Raw genomic sequence first — 26,503 nt, forward strand, 5'->3', positions numbered from 1 at the left:
ATCTCTATACCGGAAGAATGCAAAGTTCCCATAATCACGGCTGCACAGGTAAAAAACACACTCTCCAAAGCCAAGGACACAGCATCCACGAGACCTGACAAAATCCCAGGCTGCATTCTACACAAACTACAGAATGAACTGGCACCCCACCTAAGTACCATGTTCAGTCATAGCCTCACCTCAGGCTTTGTGTCCACTGAATGGTGCACAGTGATGGTTATCCCACTCCACAAAGGGGGAGCCACCATGGACACCGGAAAGTACCACCCCATTAGCCTGACGAGCCTGGTCTGCAAGGCCATGGAACTTATCATCATGGAACTTATAAATAAAGACATTGGTAATCTCCAAACTCTGGATCCCCACTCAGTTCGGGTTTCTAAAAGGCAGATCATGTTTCCTAAACCTGATATACTTCTTTGAAGCAGTCACCAAAACTGTAGACGATGGTAAGGTTATTCACACAGCCTATTTAGATCTCGCCAAGGCTTTCAACACCATCCCCCACTCTGGAATTATAGATAAACTCACTAAACTAGGTATAAATCCCTATGTCATAACATGGGTTGCCAACTGACTCACTGACAGAACCCCAACTGTGAAAGTAGCAGACTCCAAATCCGACCTCAGACCAGTGACAAGTGGAGTACCACAGGGATGAGTCCTGGGTCCTCTCCTCTTTGGTATCTACTTCTCTGAAGTACAGGCTAACACAGAAGGTCTTTGACTAACAAAGTTCACAGATGACTGCAAACTAGGAGCCATAATCAAAACTCCTATTGATGTGGACATCCTACAAAAGGGCCTCACTGAGACAGATGCCTGGTGTCAAAGCCAGGGTCTCAAGCTCAATGCCAAAAAGTGCATTGTCATCCCCTTTGGTAAAAACTCTGTACCCATGAAGTACCACATAGGTGTTAGTTTACTTAACACCAAAAGTATGATAAGAGACCTTGGGACACAGGTGGACAGTAGTCTCTCCTTTGATAATCACATTGCCACAGTAGTCAGGAAATCCTTTTACGTGGCATACCTCATCACAAAAGGTTTCTCATCCAGGAAAAAAGAGGTCATTGTTCCCCTCTACTCGTCACTAATTAGACCCATTATAGAGTACAGCGCCCCTTTTGGTATGTATCTCACAAGACATCTACAGCTACTGGAAGGCCGCAGAAATACCTCACAAAGAGGATTACCAGCCTCAAACAGATGTCCTATGCAGACCGTCTCAAAAACCTCCAGCTTTACTCCATTGCATATCACCTACTCAGAGGCGATCTCTGCCTAATATACAAAGCTACGTCAAACCCAGAGCTGTTGGACATGCTCCACTTAAAGAAATCCCAATCCCTCTGAGCTACACACTCTAGGGACCTAAACCTTGTCACCACAATAAACATAACGTGCTTGAGGGATAGATTCCTGTCCAAGAGACTTCCCATACTTTGGAACAAACTACCTATCTATATCAAACAAAGCTCCTCATTAGCACTCGTCAAGAAAAATCTTGATGATTGGATGGGAAATAGGAAGTTCACCCTGGGGATCACTTCTGTGGCCCTGCTCGATAGGGGCACAGGAAAATAATTTTCTTGGGTGGTGAAAGCCAGGGTACTTTTTTGGCTAGGCTTATATATGCCCTAGGGCCAATAGCCTAGTACCTACCTATGAACCTATAAACCTATTAATACAAAAGCAGGAGTCACAGCTGGAGGTGGCAGAGTTAAAGATGTTAAGATTTGCACTGGGTGTGATGAGAATGGACAGGATTAGGAATCAGTATATTAGAGGGTCAGCTCAGGTTGGACAGTTTGGAGACAAAGCCAGAAAGGAGAGATTGCATTGGTTTAAACATCTGCTGAGGAAGGATGCTGGGTATATTGGAAAAAGGATGCTAAGGATAGAGCTTTCAGGAAAAAGGAAAAGAGGAAGGCCTAAGATAAGGTTTATGGATGTGGTGAGAGAGGACATTCAGGTGGTTGGTGTGACAGAGCAAGATGCAAGGGATAGGAAGAAATGGAAACAGATGATCCGCTGTGCTGACCCCTAATGGGAACAGCCAAAAGAAGAAGAGGAAGATACAGCAAACCGTTTACCTTTTCAATTTCCTTGTCCATTCTTTGCCTTATGAAGAGAGCAACTCATCTCTACCACACACTTTATATTGAGCCAGTGAATACCAGCCAGATGGCCCTAAAACCTAACTTGGTGAAATCAGATCTGGATAGTTTCAGCTCCTGAAAACTAATCAAATCAGTTCATATTCCCCACTAACTTTGCCAATACCCTAATCTGTTTGAGTGGGTTATTTAATCCATCTACTTTGCAGTTACACTATTTAGTTTAACTCGTCCCCTCCTATCTTCTAACCCCTATACCATCCCCTGCTCCTATCATGAAATGTCCACAAAGGACCCTCATCTAAGTGAATCTAGGCCTACCTAACACTTGGATGGTTCTTATAAGAGTGACAGTACTTCTCCCACTGGTCTTTTGAAGACCATAAAGCTGTGCAGAGTTCCCAAAGATGATAGTCTCCATTAATGTTAATTTCCAACCTACCTTTACTCATTATTACCTGTTCACCTGTCTCTATCTGTACTGTTCCTTGGAAATAATCCCTTTCACCATCATTTTCTCCCCTACTCCCCCTTCCCTCTCCCCCTGTTCTCTTTTGCATTCAGTTACACTCCTGTCATTTCCATTTCCTTTCTGTTTCTGACTCCCCACACACATTTCGAACAGTGTATTTGTCAAAGGATCTGTCCCTGCCATGGATAAAAATATATCACCTCTTTCCATCTCTAACCAAAGAAAATGTCTGACATCTACTTAGCAATCAGAACTAGCTACACTACTCTCTGATCCTAGTATGCCCACAGTTGAGATGTACTTTTGGACTTCCTTAACATGATAATAAATCTTAACAGACTGGCCTGCCATTCCACCTCTCACACCCTTCAGTATAGCAGAGAAAGCCTCACCCCAATTACCCATGTTATTTATAAAAAGTGTAACAATAAGTATTATTTAGTTACAAAAGCCATAGTTTATACAATAGCCAGATGTGAAACACCTTAGTGCAATTTTCTCCTCCACTCATCTTTTCTGTTATAAGCTCATATTTATGACAGCCTGTCTTGAGCAGTGCCCTGCTGGATATAGAAAATAACCACTCCTGACCTTCCAGGCTTTTATTTTAGTCTTACATAGAAGATCTGTCCCTTTATCACTCCTGTTATCCTAAAAGATTTGCTCACAATTAACGAAAGAGTTAAATACACCCTAATCATACCCCCTGTGGCTTTCTGTCCCTTTTAAAGCAATGTCTTGTTCTCCATCCCTTTCCTCAGAAAATGTGCCTCATGGTTCTAAATGTTATTAGATCACTGTAACAAATACATTTCTGCACTTCTCCAACTGAATTAAATATTAAAAAAATAGTTAGTAGCCCTGAAACAACAACCATCACATAAAGTATCTGATGACAAAATAAGCTCATATAAGAGTAAACAGATTTCATACTATGGTAGAAAAATGTAAAACATTTCAAGGAATAAAATCCATCTTTAGCAACAAAACAACGGATGCATAATCTTTGAAGATGTAAGCATTTCTAGCATCTCCAGTACACGTAACAGTTAAAGTGAACTGAATGCACAAAATTATTAATGGCCCACAGTACTGACAGATAAGTGGTGTTACATACACAGGCAACTAAATAAAAGATGAAGCATCATATCTGAAGTATTTAGAATTTCACCATTTCCTTTACTCATTGTATAATCACTTCTTTACTGTTCTTCACATAAACTGTTTCTAAGTCAAATATCTTCATATCTCCTTTTGAACCTAAATCAATGATAAAGCTCCCCCATCCCTATAGAGAATGCTAAATCCAAGAGCTAATCTTAAATTATGGTTATAGTCACAATTATGTTATTACTAATAGCAGAATTCCAAATAATAATTCATGTATCTAGTGCTTTATGAGTTTGCCCCAATTCTTTTCCGCAGTAGTGCAGTCAAAAATCATCTATAAGCTCACCAAATGGTAATAAACATACTATCCATGCTACATTGTACCTAAAGGTTTTACTTGGAGAAGACCTTTCCATCATAGTTGCTGAAATAAATAAATAAATAAATAAATAAATACATAAATAAATAAATAATAAATAAAGCTACACATCAATAAATAAAGACATAGCATTGCATGATCCTTGCAGGTCAGCTGAGAATGATCTTCTACTCCTAAGATCCAAAGGCTTTTATTCTTATCTTGTCCCTTCATCATCTGTTGAGAAGAATGTAATTTTCACTTCTTTGTTCAGTCTTCTTTGCCTTCCAGATGAGATGATGGCGTCCCTTCATTCTGTGTTAATAGCTTCATTTTTGCCAGTTCTAGAGTTAGAGTCTATGGTCTGCCCATTAACAACAGAAAGACAGATATTTACATTCCAAAGTACCATAGAAGCAAGGGACAAAAAGAAAACACAAAACATTATTGTGACAAACAAGATACACTCTCAATGGTGAATCATGCAGACCCTGGACATTTTTTATCTGTAGTCACTAGACCTCTGTCAAGCAGACCTCTGCTTCCATTGAAGCTTCTTTCTGATCCAGTGTGTACTATCTGCACCATCAGTTGGTGGTGTTGCCCCTTTACCATCTGTTGCTTCTTACATCTGCTGTCATTGCTTCAACTATTTGCGTATGCTTCAGAAGTCACCTGAATCTGACCACCTAGACCTCCTGTCATCCCTCTCTTTTAAAAGCCATGTGTTTCAAATTCCCTCTAAATGATTTCCCCCATCATGGGTCATATAATCAGCTACAAGGTTCACATGAGGATTCCAACCCTAAGACGGACAGATATCAGAGAACCCCTCTTCTAGAATGGTTTGTAGAACACACTTCCCTGTTCATTTCACCAGTCTAGGATACCCCAATATATATATATATATATATATATATATATATATATATATATATATATATATATATATATATATATGTGTGTGTGTGTGTGTATGTCCCCAGCTGGTTTCATCTTTTATGTGTAGTCCAACTATGTCAAACCATAAGTAATGTGCCTGTCCCTTCTGATACATGACTGCTACTAATGAGTAGTGTATCCGATTATGTGTAATAGAGAGTATGTAATTTTATCAAAAGTGGCAAAAGAATTCCTAGATGCCTTCCAAATTACTATCAGTGTATGAGCATAACATAGCTTTCCTGTCTCTCTGTCCTGACATAGCCTCCATATCTGCAGTATTCACTTATACATTTCTTGAGAGAGTTCTTCCACTACGTTGACCATGTGTTCTTGTATCACTATGCCTCTTCAAACATCTTGCTTTTTGGCAGATCACACTTTACTGCAGTGTTAATGCATTTTGCAGACTTCATGTTATGACCACTTACTCTCTCCTGCTGTTTGCCTACTTTGTTAAGTCCTTTCAATTTATAGAACCAAATGCACAAGATAACCCAACAAAGTTTTGATGTAGCCCTCTAAAAAACTCATAATTTCTTGCCCATTCCATGTTTTCACTTAGACCACACATTCTTAAATGTTCCCAATTAAAGTCAAAGTCAAACTAAACTTTATTGTAATTTAGACCCACACCTCAGTGCAGGCTAAAATGAAATTGTGCTACTTCTAGCTCTATGTGAACACAATACATATAAATATAACAGATGTAAAAAACATATGTAACATTTGTCATGACACTAGGACATAATAGCATTTTTGTATTTGTATCTGTTAGCAGCACTTAGTATTGCACAGGTAGACTCAGACATGTTGAGTGACATTTTTCCAGTAAAAGCACAATTGAAATTTCTCTAATACCTAGTTGCATACAGGACAACTAGTTTGCATTGACAAGCACTTTCCACGTAGTTGCAAACCGGATACTCCTGAAAGTGATTGATATTCTCACTCCAACTGTCTAATCAATAAAAAAGATCTGTTGCCATGGATATGAACTTTCCTACTGTTTCTGTTACTGGGTTGGTGGATATGGGCATCCTGAGGCAATGTAGAAATTGCCTCATGTTTACTGCCAACCAGTTAATTCTCAAACTAACTGATATGGTATGTGAGAGGTGCATTTATAAAATGTCACTGGAGACAAAGATCTTACATAAAAGTACTCCTAATGTCAATAAGGTTGTCATTAGTACACATGCTGCACCTATCCCACAGAATTCAATACAGATATGTAGACTCGCATATGCTGAGGCACTTACATGTAACCTTTCTAAACCATAAAGACCTCCTATATGAAGTACACATAACAAATACCCTCAGCAGCCCCAAATGCCCTCTTTCAAAATAACACCCACATCAATATATAGAGCTGCATCTCATGGAGCCTTTACCTCTAAGCCCATAAGTCAAGTAACCACACAATCCAACAATCTAGTCATTGGATACTCCATCGTGAGACACTGATGTCCCTCTCACCAGGCTGAGTAAGGAGAAAGTTATGGTCAGTTGCTTATTAGGGGGTAGGATGCGTCACATTATGCATGCACTCAGGTCATTGGACCACAATTACCAATATGACTCAGTCATAGTCTATGTGGGAGTAAATTACCTGAAACGTACCTCCCTAGGCTATATGAAGAGAGACATTATGGAGCTCTTGGAATATGTGTCTCAGTCTGGTATGAGCCTAGCATTGAGCAGCATTTTACCTTCTCCAAGGATGATGCCACAATACAAACAAAAGGTGATTGACTTTAATAATTGGTTTAGTTTCTGGTGTCATTCTAAGTAGGTGCAATATTTGTCAGCATGGAAGGAGATAGTCAACAGACCATGCTGCTTTGCCAGGGATGGTCTGCACCTCTCCCCTCTAGGCGTTCAAATATTAGCTAAAACATTGCCTTCCCCCATAGTGCCTTTCTTTACACAATGCCAAAATGAAAGTACTTCTGACATAGCAAATCAAAACTAAGGAAATCTAAAGATATTACTGCTCAATGCTAGGAGTCCAAGCAAAAAACTCCACTCCCTAGAAGCTCTCTTTACCCTAGAGAATGCTTATGTCTGTGCGGTCACTGAGACATGGTTTAAAGCCGCAGAGTGCACACCAACAGTGCAAGGTTATAATGCCTTCCACACATTTAGACCAGCTACTTCACAGGCAGGGACTAAAGGTGGAGGTGTCTCTATTTACATCAAAAATAAATATACTACAAGGCTGCTCAAACAGGACAATGCACTTGAGCTGATCCTTGTTCAAGTCATCATAGGTAAAATCCAATATCACTTCCTTGCAAGCTATAGGTCCCCCTCTATGACCAAGGAAACCCATAGCATGTATTTAAACGTATTAGAACCCCTAACCATCCATCCCAATACCATATTCATGGGTGATTTTAATTACCCCACTATTAACTGTAAATCCTATATAACCCCAAAAATGCATGCACAGAGACACAACACCAAGATGTATTGCACTGTTGAGACTTGGGCCGTATCAGACTAGAGCACTTTAATTTTTATGGAATGTAACTTGTTCTTTGAGTTATTGCACAAAAAGTAAGAAGCTTTCAATGAGCTGTTGCATAGGTGAGTAGAACCTAACAGTGGTTTGATTGTACTTTTAGGAAAGAGATTCCCTTCAGACTGCGTGGCCTCTGCCTAGGTGACCTGTTGGCTTGCTTTGTTACTCAGGTTTAGTAGTCTGGTAGCCCGTGAAAAGAAGCTATTTCTGAATCTAGTCATTTTTTAATGTATGCGTCTGTAGTGCTTTTGCTATGTTATCATTCTGCATTTTCTTGCCATTCTTTAATCTCAGTTATTTCCTGTCATAGACTTCCAAACACCAGTTCTTACCATAAGTTTATACTCCATTATCTTCGTGTTTATTACTTCTAATAACTAGAGTCTTCAGTTTAAAGGCTGATAAAATCGCTTCAAATAAAACTGAATTCAAGTGACAAACCACCAGGTTTGGGCAGCAGCTGATCTATTCTGAATTCCATCACATGATTGTAGAGTATATAATTTGCATCTAAACTCTTTGTTCCTTAATGTAATTTCTTCTCATATGGATGAAAGTGTACAACAGTTCTTAGACTATGCAGCTATGAACGTTTTGTTCGGTATGTGACCATCTGCATTTATTATCCTAAATCAGAGGCTGAAATATCCCATAATGTCTCAGTTCTACTGTGTAGCATTGAGAAACTGAGGTGTCTGGTCAATGGAGCAGTCCTTGTTGTCTACATTTTTGAACATAAGAACCACTGCCCCAGTTTGCAAACCCAGAGGTACTGTTCCCACTAGTTAGTCCTAGGGCTGCTGTCATTACAAGCAGTTAATACTTTTTCACAGAAGCTCCTCACTGTAGCATCAAGTACTGAAGTCTTGAAAAAATCTTGAAAAGGGTTAATTTAGGTGCTTCATCCTCAGCCTGCTTAGACATGCAGGAGAAGTTTATCCAGACTTGGGATTTGAGCTCATTTTACAGAGAACATGATCTAGCCACTGACATGCTTGTCTGATCAAATTCATCATTAAGTGGTGATCACTTTATTTTTTATTTATTTATTTATTTGTTTGTTTAACATTTGTTAACCAGGAAAGTCTGACTTGGAACAAAGATAATTTTCAGCAGACGCCTGGGGAGAAAGGCTCCAGATGCATGTCTTTATAACATGGGAAGAAACCGGAGCACACGGAGGGAACCCACATGAACGCAGGGAGAACATGCAGACTCCGCACAGAAGGCACCCCAGCCAGAATTGAACCAGAGAACCTCTTGCTGTGAGGTGACAATGCTACCGCTGCACCACTGTGCCATCCACCGTTGCCATCACTTGGCAACTAAGCATACTTCATGATCCAGAAGTCTGAACTTTATGGTCTATAGTTTAATGTTCTAACTACAAAGACAATTATTGACTTTTCGCCCAAGAAGATCTGATAACAGCTACACCTATCAACATCCTTGTAAATGAACACAATCTTCAACATAGACAAACTTCATCTATCATACAAGTACAATAATTGCTCACCATTTAGGTTTACATCAGGCAAACCATTCTTCCAACTTATGCATCTCCAGCTATTTCCATCATTCACCATATAAATACTTCTGTGCCCTGGTAGAACTGCAAATGTGCCACATGATACCACACTAAACTGCATTCAACCAGTCTTAAATAAAGTTGAATGTTGCACAATACGCAAATAACAGAGCTTTCCCTTCTAAAGCTCATAGCTGCATTAAAATGACAGTACTGTCTACTGACACAAACTCCAACTGCATAGCTAACTCTGGAATTAAGACTAACCCTGTACCTGCTTAGCCAGCTATGGAATTAAGATTAACCCCATACCTGCTTATGTAGTCTACTAAGTGGTACCTCTACAGTACAGGAGGTAGTACCCTTGACTATGAAGTCTGATGTAAGAACCAGCATTGTGTTTAAAGGAAAGTTCAGTTATAGCTAGATGGCACCTTCAATACTCAACTCAAGCAATATCTTCTTTCCCCAGAAGTGAAATGATATTCCATTTCATAATATCACTTTTCTGCTGTCAGGGCCAAGAAAAATCATAATAGCTATGCCTGTCTGCCATTTTTCTGGCGTCACCACTGCCCTATACCTATTAAGTGGAGAGGCTAAAACAGTATCCTTTACAATTCATCCTGCTCCTGCATGACACATCAATAGTATTCTATCTGACCACCATCCTCCACCCTGCAGCTATTTTGCATTTAATTATTATATAAGCCTGAGTATATTTATTTGCAGTTATATATGTGCATTAAAATTCTTGCTAAATACTTAGAATACTAACACCTATGTGTTGTTATGCACGATTTATACAAATAATACTATTTCTATGATCCTTCTGCCTTACATCATAGATGAAATGGTTAAACTGCAAGTCCACTCATAAAGCCATCATGTAAATAAATATACAAAACAAGCAAATAAATTAATGCAGTCTCTTTAATAGTTTTGCTTCTGTTTTAAACAGTCATAGCTGGCAGATCTACCAGCTTTCACTGGAAGTGTTTTTTACATAAAAATATAGGATTGTGTAATCATGTTACTGTGTGTGTGTGTGTGTGTGTGTGTGTGTATGTAAGTTCAGAAGCAGGAGAATATTAAACATTGTGAAATCCTTTTAGAAAATTATACACAAAGTCTTTTCTTATTATTTTTTGTAACTTTTAGCTGTTATTAAGTAATTACGCCTGTGCTCATGTGGAAACAAACATCTGTTAAGATTTTTGAATTTTTGTCTTAAATTAACACTTTACCATAAAGTATGGTCTGCGTTATTGATATAAAAGCGGTAATTACCTGTCTTTGATGATTGATTCCAGAACAAATTTCTACTTGACCAAGCACATGAATAGTATTTAAAAATATCTATAGAAATTTAAAAATTGTCAGACCATTAAATTTGTTTAAATGAAAAGTAATTTCCTTGAAATCAGTCTATCCTGCATTTTAGAAAATGACTAATTGTTTCCCACTTCACTGTGGTCCAATAAATTGCAGTCAGAATTATTCATGGGAAGTACTGGTCAATTTCTCAGGCTAATTTTCACAATGTTAAACTGCTGTAACAATCCATAGCTATCAATGTGTCTGCATATATCCTGTAGTATAAAAAGAAATGATATGGAGGCCAAAGTTTCAAGTATCATTAAAACATCTGGAGCAATTATTGTCATTTCCACAAACTTACAACTTGAGGAATCTGTGAGTAAAGACAGAGTGAGCACTTCTCTCAAAATTATGGTACACATAAAAAAAATTCTGCTTAATTACTTGAATTTAGAAATCCCACACTGCTTAAACAAAGCATTAGTATGAAATGAATTATATTGCTGTGTATATTCCATTTCTGAGACGCTTTCTATATTTATTTTTAACACAGAGTATGTAGACAGCCAGTTGATATTCTGAGAAGCATAAATGTGATCCTCAGAGAAGGGTAATACATAATAAGATGAGTATTGCTGTTATCACAGAATACTTCCCCTATTTTTAGCTACAGTTATCTTTAAGTCAGTATATAATACCTAAATGTAAAAAGGTGCAGAGGTGAAGAACCCTCAAAATTATTTTAAGGGTATTACAATGAATCATGACATTTATTTAATGGCATCTTTAAATCATACATTAATTTCAGAGTTGTAGACTTGCATCTTGGGGTCTTGTTCTTCTACTAGTCTGCCTCTAAAGTAAGATGCTGAAGTAATTGTTTTAAATGCATAACTCTAGTGCTATGAATAGCCAGTGCTACGCCTTGAGCTGTATACATCTTCCACCACATAAGTTTGGATGCATACTGCTAAACTATTAAGAATACATTCTTATGAAAAGGAATCTGCATAGAACATAATATATAAAACATGTTGTAAACTGAGCAAAGGTACTGGGTGACATTAGATAAAGGTCAGATGAAATTTATGCAGTTTATTTTCCAGTAATTCTGCTACATAACTGCAAAGTGAGTGTTTAGATACAGGCTTAATATGCTTCTGATTTAGCAGACAGCATTTGGGAAGAATTGTGGTGAAAGAAAGAACTTGCAATAAATCAAGCCAAAATAAAATAAACATCTATATAATAATGGAGCACTACTGCAGTGCTGCTGAAAAAAAAAAAACAATTTATAGATGATACATTGTATCAGTAAAGTGAGGCTAGACAAAAATACTCAGATACCAGAAATAACTGTTTTTGACAAAAGGTCCAGCAGAAGTCACTTATAGGTAGAGTGGAAGGCATACTTCTAAACTGTCGAGAATTTTGCAGAATGTCCAGATTTTTCTTCATATTTTTGGTCAGTTCTTCATAAAATGTGCAATTTCTTGACAAATCCTTTAGAATTACAATCACTGAATAATGACAGACGTTTGAGTTTCTGACTTTATATCCTTCAGAAAAATGCATGCTAATGCAAAACATGTTATTCTGGCAACTTTCTAAGCTTATGAGAGCAATATTTAAAATATATCCCTGATTTTGTGCCCAGCATTATTTTTGCCTTTGTCCAGAATTCTTGAAAGAAGTTGAGAGGTATGGTGGAATGTTAGATGACAGTCACTCCAATAACAACTTTCTGCTTCTGCATATGAATAATAAAACATAGGTACTTAAACACTGCAACCACTGGAGGTATGGCCGTACCTCTGTTAATGGAGAAGATTAGGATTTCTCAAAAGGTGCTATACCTTGTACACAGCTGCAAACAATTTATCATTTTATCATCACACTTACCCATACAAAGAGAAACAAGATGTTTGTGGATAATTTGTAAACTCTGAACTATACTGATAACAAAGAATAGCTGGTTCTTAATAGTGTCTCACTAAATAGGTAACTTTCTATTTTCAATTTCCTCAATGAAATCTTCTTTATGAGTTAGTAAAGACAAGTCAGCTGGGCAGAGAAACCTTTATTATCCAAACTGAGGCTTAACACTGTAGACATGTTTAGACAAAATAGTGAGAAAAATGATGGGAACAATAATAAGCATACTCATTCAAAATATAATGCATTTCTTTTCCTTTACTTAGTAATGGATGCCCAAAGGACATAGATGGAGTTTTGTCATTATCTTTCATTTTAATGCTAGTTTATGATTAAGAAGTCTATTGAATGTTACTGTTCAGAAAAAAAAATGCCAAACTAATTCAGATACTGACCCATTAATGTATTCAAATAAATAACATGTAGTGATAAAATTAATTGCATAAATATATATATATATATATATATATATATATATATATATATATATATATACATATATATATATATATATATATATATATATATATATATGTATATGTAATTCTTAAATGTCTTTTTTTGTTTGCTGAGTGTTGTGGCAAAGCAGCTAACATTACTGCCTCAAAGCACTTGATTTTCCAGTTTGCTTCTCAACTGGGGTATCTACACACAGAGACTGCTTGTCCACCTTGTGTCCAAGTTGGATTTTACCAGTTGCTCCAGTTTTCTCTAACACTCCAAAGACATGCTCTAAATTAAAAGGCAATTCTGTAAATTGCCTGCATATGTGTATGCCATGTGCTCATGTACGTGTGTGTGTGTGTGTGTGTGTGTGTGTGTGTGTGTGTGTGTGTGTGTGTGTGTGTGTGTGTGTGTGTGTGTGTGTGCGCGTGTGCATGTGCGCGTGTGCATGTGTGTGTGTGCGCACGTGTGTGTGTGTGTGTGTGTGTGTGTGTGTGTGTGTGTGTGTGTGTGTGTGTGTGTGTATGTGTGTGTGTGCTCGTGTGCCTCCACTAATAGGCTGATGCTCTAGCTTGGATTAGTTTCTCTACCTTGAACCTATTGTGTGCCTGGACATAGTCTGTCTACTCAATAACCACAAACTGGTTTAACTGGTAAAGGAAAGAAAATCTGTTTATTTGTTAATTAGAAAAATTCTGCTGAGTACATCCAATTTTTAATGGAGGCACAGGAAGAAAACCTCCATGAACACCTCCATGAACTATACATATCAGTAAACATGACATAGACTCTCTATGTCATTTGACACAGGAATGCACTAACATAACAGAAATACTATTAAGTAGATTACAGTATTATATGCAGGTCAGAAGAGAGGATCATGAAATAGAAATTAGAGTTAAACTGGGCATAGTAAGCATTAAAAATATCATTAACCATACAATAATATTTCTATTTTCAGATGTGCATCTATAGGCATTGTGAGCATAATTTAATCAATAATCCAAATTGTAGTCAGGTTGGAAGCTTCGGATAACATAGAGATAAGTAGGGGCACTCTGTTAACTGAGTTAATCAGGGTAGGGACTTTAAGAGACACTAAGGGGTAAAGATTATTGTGTTGATGGGGGTTAGGAGTTGACATAATGGATAAGGTGTTCTCACATAAGCAGGATTCAGGGATTGATTCTCATCTTTGAAAGGGAAATTGGATAGGCTTAAAATGGATCACATGAGCAGCATGTCTAGTACTTACCTCTGAATCTAGCAAGAAAAATGTAAGCTAGGTAATCTGTTTAAAGTAAATGAGAATTGTATGCATCTTGCTAGCAATCAAAGATCAGCGGCCTTAGAAGAGCAATGGTTAGATTATTCCATAACTGAATTGGATGCTTTTTAGTGACATTTTGAAAAGACATTTGAATATAACTCATTAAGATTTGTAGGTAGTCTGCTTCAAAGACTCATGATCTAAGCAGGAAACATTGCTTCCTCATATCTGTTCTTGTTTGTGGGTAAACAATTTTTGCCTCTTGTTAGCTGAGAAAATGTTCTTGTTTCCATTGGTGTCTACTGAAAGTCAAATGTCCCTGACTAGGCCCTTATCTATTTTCTGTAACATCACTCATTATTGCTCTTATTTCTTGTATCCCTTTCTCCCCAGTTATCCTCACGGTACAGAATCTTTTTCCCAATAGTTTTAGCTCAGCTTCCTCTTTTTCACTCACTGTTGTAATGCTATTCTTAAATCTTACTTATTTTTTTTGTATTCTATTACTCTTACCAACATTGTTTATTTGTTCTACCTTGAATCTATTGGAATTTTCCCTTTTCATGTTCAAGTTCTCATCCATTTAACCAAAACAGCATTCTACTACTATTAATCCATAATACAGAATCAAAAGAGAAAACAGTCTAGATCAGTTAAAAATCTATTTTATATTTATTTGAACATGGATAGAATCTAATGCTGTGATCATTTTTCTAAGAACTACATTTCTAAAAAGACCAGCATTTTTGCTTTCTCTTTGTTTCCTACATTATATCCAAATAGCTATTTCTACAAATAAGCCTAGAGAAACTTCTCTCTCTCCTCCATACTTGAAATTATACTATTTTTGTTGCTTCAGTAATATATATTCTCCATCGTAAATGTTTTTGAGAGTTCTTTCTTTCTTCCTTATCTGCCTAACTTTGTTCTTTGATTTCTTTACCTGATCTTTCTTGCCTAACTTTTCTCTTTCTGCATCATCAAGCTTCCTGTATCTTTCTTTATTTTCTATCATTAATTTTCTTTCTTTTTCTCTTCTACCTGTTCAAGATCTGCAACTGAAATTTCATCTGTCTTTGGTTCTATATTTCTTTTTTCAGCATCTGTCTTTATTCCTCAATCTGCTAGTCATCGTTCCTTTTTCTGATTCATTTGTCATCTATTTCATCCATCTTATATTACTTCTTCTACTTAAAGGCTGAATAAAGATCTAAACACACAGCAAGCAATTTTTGTTTTACATTATGTACATATTTCTTGACCAAATTTTAAAAATAGATAGGAGGTTGGTTGTTCTGATCTGTTTTATGTATATGAAAACTGAAATTAAGGTAGCCTTGTCTGATATCCTTCTTCAAAAATTTATGAAATAAAAATACAAAATCTTTACAGATATATCAAAATAGTGTTTTTTGACAGCATGAATTTTCATATTTCCAGTTTTCTTTCTTGAAGATAAGGACAATGTAAAGTACTTCAAGATCTTTGGAAAAGCTTGTGTGCAAAATGTATTTCATATTATTTACTTTCAACTTCTGTTCACCTAATTTTGTCCACCTTATATATCATATTTGTTATCATGTTGAGGGACCAGGTCTTTGTACTAAGTTTTTATTACTTCTGTAATTCCATCCTTCAAGAACTTTGCTTTCATTTATTTTTTTAATCTATACAAAAATTTGTGAAATTGTACTGGCTTTATTTTTATCTTTGTTGCCAAATGTGACTTGGAATAATCAAACTCTTTATTTCTAGTACAATACAATTCATAATCATAATACTCTATCATGTGGCTAAAAGCTAGTACTACAGAAAAATTCCAAAATGATAACATTTTTATGAATAAACATGCCCAATGACTAAATATGATTTTAGGTTAATAATAAGTATTTTTATAAGGAAAAAGTTTATTTACTTACATTTATTTACAATTATGTAAGATTTTTAATCTGTTAAAAGTTGTTTTTTTATCTATTTACTTGTATTTAAATAAACAAAACTTATATATTTATTCATTTTATCAAATTTTTAAAGAAGGGTTTTATAATTTTGCTTTGCTTAATTGTTTAATTAATTGTTAAATGTGTTAATGTAGGATGATAGCTAATTGCATTTTATGTTTTCAGTCCGCATCTGATGAAGTTTGTGATGAATGAAAACGTATTGTATTTGTGAAGCATTAATGTGCTTGTGGAACATCTGTTTTGGTTGAATAAACACCCTTCACTGTCACTTGGCTGATGGTTTTCGTATCCCTTGGCACTTTTTCAGTTTTTCAGTATTTTGCCTTGGTGAAATTTTTTTTAGATTTATTTGTTGTTTGAAGCAATTTCCTCATCTGTTTCCTAAGTTTCATTTAATAGCACAAAATTAATTTTCAAGCCCATTATTATTTTCTGTTTACCAAATCTGTGTGATCCTGTTCTTAGCTGCATTTTAATGTTACCATGATCAAATATTAAGCTTATAAATTCTGTTAAAATGGGATACTTGAAATAATAAATAAATACAGTCTATGTGTTGCCTCTTTTCTCACTTCAACACCTTCACTGAATGTGATGTTCCCTAGACTTGTTGTATATCCCATATACCAGACCTCCATTTATTCTATTTGTCTTTTTTTATTCTAGAATGACTTACAGTTTCCCAGTCAGAACAATGGCATGCAGTGAGCATCCACATTGAAAAGAGATAATGATTCAGGCCTTCTAAACAGAAATTCATCAGTCTGAAAGATTTCGAATAACGTTTCTGATTCTACTGATCAAGAAATATGACTACCATTCTTTTCTTCGCATGCTATGTGGGGTACTTCAGTTCTACACCACTTTTACTTCTACATATTCATTCTATCAGTGTTCTTCATTACTTCTGCAGTCTTCATTACAGATGGGACTTATCCACCAGGAAACCCATATTTCTGGCCAGTCTACAAAGCTCAGACTCCTTTTTCAAGTGCCACATGTCTGACCTTAGCATAAGCATACCTGCCAATATAAAATGGACAAAAGGACACTCCAAAACTCAAGATTTTTGTGCTGCAAGTCCTCATATGCAGATGCTTGTCATGGTCATTTCTAGTCAATACTAGTCAGGTTCAGTACAAAGTTATCAGGCAGATAAGTACCTTGCTCTTGGTCCTTCCTTTTTTTGTATAATTATTTTGTGTAAAAAGTTTCTTATAACTATTCTGAGAAATGCAAAATGTGACGGTGGGTTTCATATACCATACAAAGACCCAGAAAGTTCTTTATTTTACTTAGGGGCTGAACATGATGTCTAATCCTCTAGATCTGTCATAACATTTACCCATAAGACTATCAGAAGTAGGTTTAATTCCCTTACAAATTACTTAGAAAACAAACATATTTAGGTCTTGGCACATGCAGCAATTTCATCCTCCTCCTACTCAGTGGATCTCCCCCCCTCAGTTGAAAAAGAAATGAAAAACTACATGACACACGGTAGATTATAAACAGATGTTCTACTTTCTCTTTTGGTCTGAAAATAATAAAATCTCTGAAGTGCCTTCACTGGACTGTCTTTGTACTTCTCCTGGACCCTCTAATACAAGTCTGTTTGGAAGTCATAATGGCTTTTCCTTGGAACCCATTATGACACAGGATACCTACTCAGTCAGTAGAACAGAACATTTCCCTAAGACAGATGGAAGTGAAAACTTAGACTTACCTTATTTCAGGGTGAAGGATGTATCCACTAACTAATAGTTAGAAAGGATTTCCACAGCTTGCTTATGGAGGTTAGTACTATGGGTTCCACTCCAAAGACCATACATCTGGACCCTCCTATGAGATATTCTCAAAAAACATCTATCATTTCTTCTACTTTTACCCATTCTAGCCAGAAGGTTGACAAGGATGACTGCATTTTGGTGAAGGTCTCATTAAAGTAATTTAGTCATTTCAAACAACTCTGACTACTACCTTTTCCTCCACTTTTTTAAAAATGAAAAGAGCCAATTTTTTCTAACCAAGAATAATTTTTCAGATTCTGACCAAGAAGGGCAAGATTATGCCTATCAAGTTTCTTTACTCACTGGACTTGAATCTGAGGCAGATTATACATTATCGTCTGACTCCCTTAATGAATATTTTTCTTTGGGGACATTATTCCTAAAATGAAAGACTTTTTAAATGGCAGGGTAAAATCCTTTTGACACCAAGGAAGGAAACTATGAGCTTATGCTGTGAATACTCATAAACCTGTTGTTATCCCTTTTTTTCTGGGGTCACTGGAAGAAACTTTTTCAGCAGCTTTATTTGCTTACAGTTTCCAAACCTCTAGCCTGTAAATTGTCAGACAGGTATTACAAGGTTTACTTATACATATTTTATAAAAAAATCCCTCTGTTGACCCAGCTGTCATTCTTTTGGATCATAACAAAGGTACCAGAACATTTTCTTCTCTAATCAAAATGTCCAGTGATAAGGATAGCAGAGTTCTTGATAGTTATATCAGAACAGTGTATACTTTTGCCACCTTTGCCTTTAGAACCTTTAACTGACAAACTTACACGACCAAGTCCTTTTTATCTATTTTGAATAATATGGGATAAACATTTTTAAATTTTCCTAAATTTGAATAATTATCTTATCAAATGTATTTGTTTAACTCTGCCTTTCAGGTAGCTAAGCACACAATGAAATGTGGCTATGATATGTAGATGCTGCCTATAGATCAGCTGCAAATTGTACTGTCATGAGAAGGCATACCTGACTAAGATTACATTCCTTCCCTGAGTGTGTAAACAACTTATTTTTATATGCCTCTCTAGACAAGACTTGCTGTCTGGTAATGTGTACACTGAAGTTTTCAAACAGCTGAATGTAAGTATAAACCTCTTGCAGGAAATTAAACATCTTTACTTATTTCCCATCCCTATGTTTTAAAGGAATTATTCATCCAATTCAGGACTTTTTTATTAAGCCATACAAATCTGTTCTGCAAAAATTTAGAAAAGGAAGCTCCAAATAAAAACTTAACAGATCCGAGGGATTCAACACTCAAAGAAAAAAACTTCTAACTATACATGCAAATAGCTCAATCCTCCCCTGTCCACCCCAACATTCCTTAGAAAATTAAAGGGAATTTTTCTTCTTGAGTTACTTCATGGCAAACCATAGACATAAGGGTACTACATATTACAGAACGTGGTAACAAACTCCTGAAGGCATCCTATCCCACTTCATCAGGATTCTCTCAGACTACAAAAGATCACCTAAACCCTATTCCTCCAATTATTTAAGCCTTATTCCTTTGGGTGTTAATAGTGCCAGTGCCCATAGATCGATGTGGAAAAGAATTTTATTTAATACTTTTTCTTGCATGCAGGAAAGTAGGCATTTTGAAACTCATTCTGGATCTTTCTAGACTACAAACTTTTCATTTTATTTCAAAATTCAGAATGTTGACATTTCAAACCCTATTTCTATTTCCTTTCCCTCAAGCTTTTTTGGTCACATTAGTCCCAAAATATTCTTACCTGCATGTTCACCTTCACTAGAACCACAGATCCTCTGTAAGATTCTTTGTTTTAGGATTGCATTATCAGTTTACTTTTCCCATTGGACTGCCTACCACTTCATGAGTCTTTACCAAATGCTTTGCCCCAATAATTGCTTACAGAAGACTTCAAGGCAAACACACTTTTCCTGGATTGGGCAATTTTCAGAACTGAAAGTCAGCTTCAGTCAGTCTGGTCACTTTAACAGCTTTAGGTTTTACAGTGAATCTTTTTCTCAACCCAGTATTCATCCTGAACCTGAGAAAGGCTTCCCTGCTACTGACTCATGTCTGGTTTTCTTGGGATATGTTTTAGACACTTACTTGATGACTGCTGTCCTTCCCCATAAAGATTCAGACATATCATCACTTCCTCAGTGCTGGTCTACAGGAAATGTCCATGGCAAGAGAATGTTTAAGAGCTCTAGAATTAATGGGCCTTTTCCATCCTGATGATGCCTCATGCCAGAGAAAAAGCCAGTGGATCCTGAAGTCTGAATGGATCAGCACTCTCATCCTTATTTCTCAACTTTGTCAAGAAACAACTCATTTGGTGGCCAAAACAAGTCCTATTCAACATAAGGGTCCCCTTCAGTCCACACAGCCCTTCTGGAACTGCAGATGCTTCAGAGTTTGATTAGACAGTTGCTTCTTATGGTTTCAATGTACAGAAAATTAAAAAATTTCAGCACAGGTGCAAATACATCTATCTGAAAGATATAATGGCTCTTATATATGCTCTGAAAGCAATGAATCATTTATGGTTTCAGTGTACTCTTCTAGTGGTGACATTCAAAACCACTGTAAAGTAGTTCTTAGTACTGCCCTTTTAGAAGACTTGCTATGATTGCCCAGGACCTAACAATTCATCATAACTTATTCCTTTAGGAAATGTACCTTCTTACAGAGGAAAACACAATGGCAGAGTCACTAAGCAGATCCTGGACAAATCCAAATGAGCGGATGCTACACCAGGTGGTTTTCCTGCAAATTGTCCACCAGTAGAGAATCACCCATGCAGATCTGTTTGCCTCCAATCTCAACAAACAGCTTAAAAATTTCTGCTCAAGAACTTTTCAAGTTCCTAGACTGGGAAGCTGCTTTATGTCTTTTCTCCAATTCTTTCATTTCCAATTGTTTTCAAAAAATAAGTCCAAATCTGAAGTAAATTTGGCTTCATAGGCCAAGGTCAACCACAGGGCATCCTTTAGAAAATGTTCACAACTTCAAAAGCAATACATAATTGTTTGCAGAACTCATTGTAAATGGAGTCACCTATACTCAACCAGAAGGTACAGCAAACCTTCTGGCTAACAAATTTGTCTCCAACTTTACCACTCTCTCCTCATCAACCTTCCCTCAGGATATACCATCAAATATAACTCCCTCTGCATTCACTAGAGAACAGGTCCTCAATGCTGACCCTAAGGTCAAGAACACTGCATCAATTGGCCCTGGCAACATCCCAAAATGTCTTCTAAATAGCATTAAACATGATCTATCAGGCCCTATGGAATTGTTATTTAACTGTAGACTTGTAACTGGCTTTGTGCCTCAATAATGCAGAATAGCAACAGTCATCCTTCTGCACAAAGGTGGTCCAGCTACAAACCCTGGAAAGTACATACCCATAAGTCTCATTAGTCTCATATGCAAAGCCATGGAAGGAATTACCTCAGAACTGATCAATAGGAAACCTCCAGACACTGGACCCAACCTAATTTGGTTTTAGAAACATAACTTACATTTTTAGTGTTGTAGAGTTTTACAAAGGAAGATAGGAATATATTCCCTCTCTCCCCAACCTAAGAACAAGTCAAACCAAACAAATAGTATAGGGTACAGTATTAATAAGGCCTATTTTGAATAGTAATTCTCAAGCAACCAGAAAGTACAGTTATCCGGTATCTACCAATCCCCATGGGTGCTGGTTAACCGAGAGTTTACTGTAATTGTAAAAGAGATATAAAGGATCTGTTGTAAACCAAGCAATATTTCTATATGTATGAAGTATTTTATTAAGTGTAGCCATTGCTTTAATACAAGATAGACACCTATCTTTATTAGGATGACCAATTTCTTAAATGTGGTATTGTATGCATTTTAAAAACAAGGTAAAACAAAAAAAAAGTCCTTTCTGTGGAAAGGAACTGAAAGTATGAAGCAATGACTTCTATGAGTGAATCTAGTACTGGGAAGAAAGGCCTTGGAGAAGAAGTTAGAAACCAGTTCTGCTACAGGAATCCAAAGAAAGAGGGGGTGAAAGTGACGGGAGGGGGATCACTAGAGACATTTTCCCAGCAGTGTAAGACTAGACCTAAAGGTATTTGCTTCACAACTAATGATTTGTTTGTAAAGATTTGCCTTACTTTCATTTGTATGTAATAAATAACACTTTGTTTGGAAAAAATCTGCCTTACTTTCACTTGTATGTAATAAACTGCACTATCTTTATAATGTGTCATGGTATAAGCCAGATTAATTATTCACAATACATGTAAATGCTCTGCAAAAAAGGAGCAATACTACAGTGACTATAAATTCACATACAGAGATTTCTTTATGATAAAAACAGATATACATAAAATGTACATACTACAGTATCCATTCATTAACAATCCTTTTTCTCATTTTTACATATGTGGTCAGGGTATCACTTCAACAGTGACAATCATCTAGAGCGAAGGTTTACACCACTGGATTCTAGCCCTGCCTCAGTAGTTCTTCTGCACCACACCCCCTCATACCTATGGCCAATTTACAGTTCCCAATCCACTTGCTACATTTCTATGAGATGTGGGAGGAAACCGGAGCTCAAACACAGGGAGTAAATGCAGACCTCTGCACAGGAGGTACCCTAGCTGAGAAGTGAACCACAGAACCTCTTGCTGTGAGGTAACAACACTATCCATTGTGACACTACACCATCTCTTTGATGGGGAAAATGAAAATGCCTTTGCATAGTGACTTGTACTATTGTCTCAAACAACCAAAACATCAAACTTATCAAAAGAGAAAAAAAAATGCTGGTACATAATAACAATAGCAAAACAGACTGCAAAAACAATGCATTTCAAAATACCCAAACAAATAAAAGCACCAAACAAATCAAGTGCTTATTGATGCAGTTGCGTAGAATGCACAACTTATATATAGTAATAATATGATCCCATCAAAATGAAAAGAGATGAAATAACATACATGGGTAGCAGAACTTTTGGTGCACATTCAAATTCTGCACCCATACTGCATTTCCCACAAAACCACCACCAAAAGGGAATAACATGCTAAACACATCCAAACACATACACACACTCAGACTCTTTCTAAAATGCAGCACAAACATGTTGTACTGATAAACAAAACCTTCAACCAATCCACATTACACATAATGTGAATTGAGCATATCACATATATGACATTTACCTACCTGAAAAAATCAACATTATTCCAGTTCCACATATTGCAAACATATCTATCTATTTATAATATCTGTCTATATCTGTATCTATTTCTATGTCTATATCTGTCTAGATAGATAACTATAGACATACAGCTAAACATATATACAGATATATAGATATATAGATATATAGACATATAGTTATCTAATACAGTGATGTTGCAAAGTATTCCACATCACTAGCACTGAGTAACAAAGGTATCCAGAAGCACTGGAGTTGCTAGACATATAGGGATTCAAATGCAATGCAGACAGCACTAAGAGTGGGAGAGATAGGTAAGAAGAAATTGTGATGGGGTTGATCCAGTACGCACAAATGGTACATGTGCTATGTACATCAAAAACATTGTGAACATTGGTACTTTTTTCCTTTTTGTAGCCCCCCTGTTTAAGAGAAAAGCAAGATGTACAGATGTAAGGTACAGCATAAACGCTATGGGAAGGAACACAAAAGACAGGCAGCAAAGACTGGGCAATGTGTTTTAGGTTAGAACAGTTCAAAAAGAAGGGTTTACAATGGTGGGGCAAAAACAGCATAAACAGCTATTGAAAGGGATAGGTATAACAAACAGCATGTAGCAGAAACATGTGACTGCATGCTGGGAATAGAAACATATGTTGTTTAGATACCAACATGGCATGTTATAATGTGGTGAGTCCATCACTGCAAGTGGTCATGCAGGATGTATATCATGTCTCCAGCATAGATGTCTGATCCTAAGATGGAAACAGGAAAATGCATGCATCATAAGAAATGTACCACAGGGAAAGAATCACACACTGCAATGGAACTCAATGGATCAGTTGGAAGATAACACCAAATATATATCATACCTTCAATATGTACAGCAGTAGAAGGGTGCCACAAAGTGGAAACAGAATTGTGGAGTTGGCAACTGATGATGAGTGGCATAGCAGTGGTGCTTGGATTTCACACTATATATGCAGATCAAAGAGTTATATATATGCAAGTACCCACTATGTCCAACATGGCTAGGGTCTGTGATCAGAGTTACAGTTGTGTTATGTATGTAAGACGACACCATGTGCATCCTGAAAAGTGTGTGTGTGTGTGTGTGTGTGTGTGTGTGTGTGTGTGTGTGTGTGTGTGTGTGTGTGTGCGTGTATGTGTGTGTGTGTGTGCGTGTGTGTGTATTGGCACTGCTTGCTGGATGGATGGGAGGGATGTGTCTTAAAGGACTACAGTAGTAGAAGCCTTTCTACTCAATGGGGGTACAGAAGATAAAAGGAAACCTGAGCTGGCCAGCTCAACTCTGTGAAAGTTGTCTATTATTTTCAGAATAACATTTCCAATAGGTAACATGAGGGAAGCACTTGAAATGAACAAGGTGGTCAATTGTGGAGCACAGAATACCTGTACAAGCATCTGAAAGCAGTTTGGGAGGAACACACATGAATGTTCAAGAATTTATGGAAATCCCATATGGTACAAGTAATTTGTCCTCAATGGATGGGTGAACTTCCATAGTACGTGCATACTGAGGCATCACCCAGATATTTTGCTCTACATATGAATATATGTGATAAACTATGGTAATAATATCAATCTTACACTGGTAGCAGCATGAGTGTGACACTGCTGGAAAGGTAGATTTGTGAGAAGGATTGCTTATCACATCAACAAAATTATGTACATAGTTGCCATGGATTGTGGCTAGGCTCTTTGTATAGTTGTTCCCTGTAATACTTCCCACAGCCTTGGGAGATGGTGTATCTAATGACTGGAATGAATCGGGCAGGAAGCCAGATGTAACTGTGCTCAGACAACAGCTATAAGCATAATGGACCATATCACCACAGATCATGAGGGCTACCACTATATGCATGTATAGGAACACAGATGGGCAGTATACATACAATTGTTGTGCAAGCACAGTCTTATAATGTTAACAATAAATGTGCATTATCTATGTATGTAACATATACCAGATTCAGTGAAAAATTCACCCCTCCGTCCCCCTCATCAGTACATCAGGACATCCCTAGTACTTGCCCCTCCTTATCTCTGGGGAACAGGTCACCACTGCCCTCTCAAAGGCAAAAATACAGCCTTCATGGGGCCCGATAACATCCCAGGCTGCATCCTACATGAACTCAGGCATAAACTTTCAGCACCATTAGGCACCCTATTCAACCAAAGCCTGAGTACTGGTTTTGTCCCAGCCAAGTGGAGGGCAGACACTGTCATCCCTTTACACAAAGGTGGAGCATCCACCGATCCAGAAATTATAGACCCATCAGCCTAACTAGCCTGATCTGCAAGGCCATGGAATGGATTATCATGGACCTCATTGACAGGGATATTGGCAACCTCCAAATACTCAACCTCACACACTTTGTCTTTTTCAAGGGGAGGTCATATCTGTTAAATCTGGTTGACTTCTTTGAGACAGTCACCAAAGCCATGGATGAGGGGAAGATGGTGCACACCACCTACCTTGACCTGGCCAAAGCCTTCTACAATATTCCCCACTCGAGCATAATAGATAAACAATTTCAACTAGGCATCAATCCATATGTTTCCAGATGGGTAGCAAACTGTCTCACTGATAGAACCCACCTAATTAAAATAAGGGAAGCCACCTCAAGCAATAGACCCGTAATGAGCAGCATACCCCAGGGATCAGTCTTGGGGCCCCTGTTATTCAGGATATACTTCTCTGAGGTACAGGCCAAAACCAGTGGGCTATGGCTGACCAGGTTTGCAGATGACTGCAAGCTGGCAGCGGTTATCAATTGCCCAAGTGATGTGGGCGTCCTCCAACAGGGTCTCACCCAAACAAATGACTGGTGCCAGAAACATGGCCTCAAGCTGAATGCCAAAAAATGCATCATCATCCCCTTTGAGGGAGAGTGACATCCCCACATGTTATCACATTAATAACAATGTCCTGAGCACAAAAACAGTCGTGAGGGATTTGGGCACCCAGGTTGATAGCAACCTGACTTTTGACCACCATGTTGATTCTGTTGTACAGAAAGCCTTCTACATGCCCCACCTCATAAGTGAGGGTATCTCATCCAGGGACAAGGAGGTCTTAATATCCCTGTATTCTTCCCTTATAAGGCCAATTATTGAGTACAATTCCTCCTTTGGCTTGTACCTCGCAAAGCACATCCAGCAGCTGGAGAGACCACAGAGGTTCCTCACCAGAAGAATCCAGGGCCTCAAACATCTACCCTACTCAGAAAAGCTAAAAGCCCTGTCCCTCTACTCAATTTCATACAGAGTCCTCAGAGGTGACCTCTGTCTGACATACAAAACAGTCTCAGACCCCACCTTGATGGGACTGCTGCATATCCACAAGTCAAGCTCCACTCGAGTAACCCACACGTGCAACCTCAACCTGGTCTATGACATCAATAGGATTTGTTGGCGGGATAGATTTGTGTCCCAGAGACTCCCCATCTCTGGAATAGACTCCCTCTCCATGTCAAGCAGAGTACCTCATTATCCCTTTTCAAGCACA

The sequence above is a fragment of the Protopterus annectens genome, chromosome 5.part1 (assembly GCF_019279795.1).
Source record: "Protopterus annectens isolate FY-2018-M chromosome 5.part1, PAN1.0, whole genome shotgun sequence".
NCBI classification, from domain to species: Eukaryota; Metazoa; Chordata; order Ceratodontiformes; family Protopteridae; genus Protopterus; species Protopterus annectens.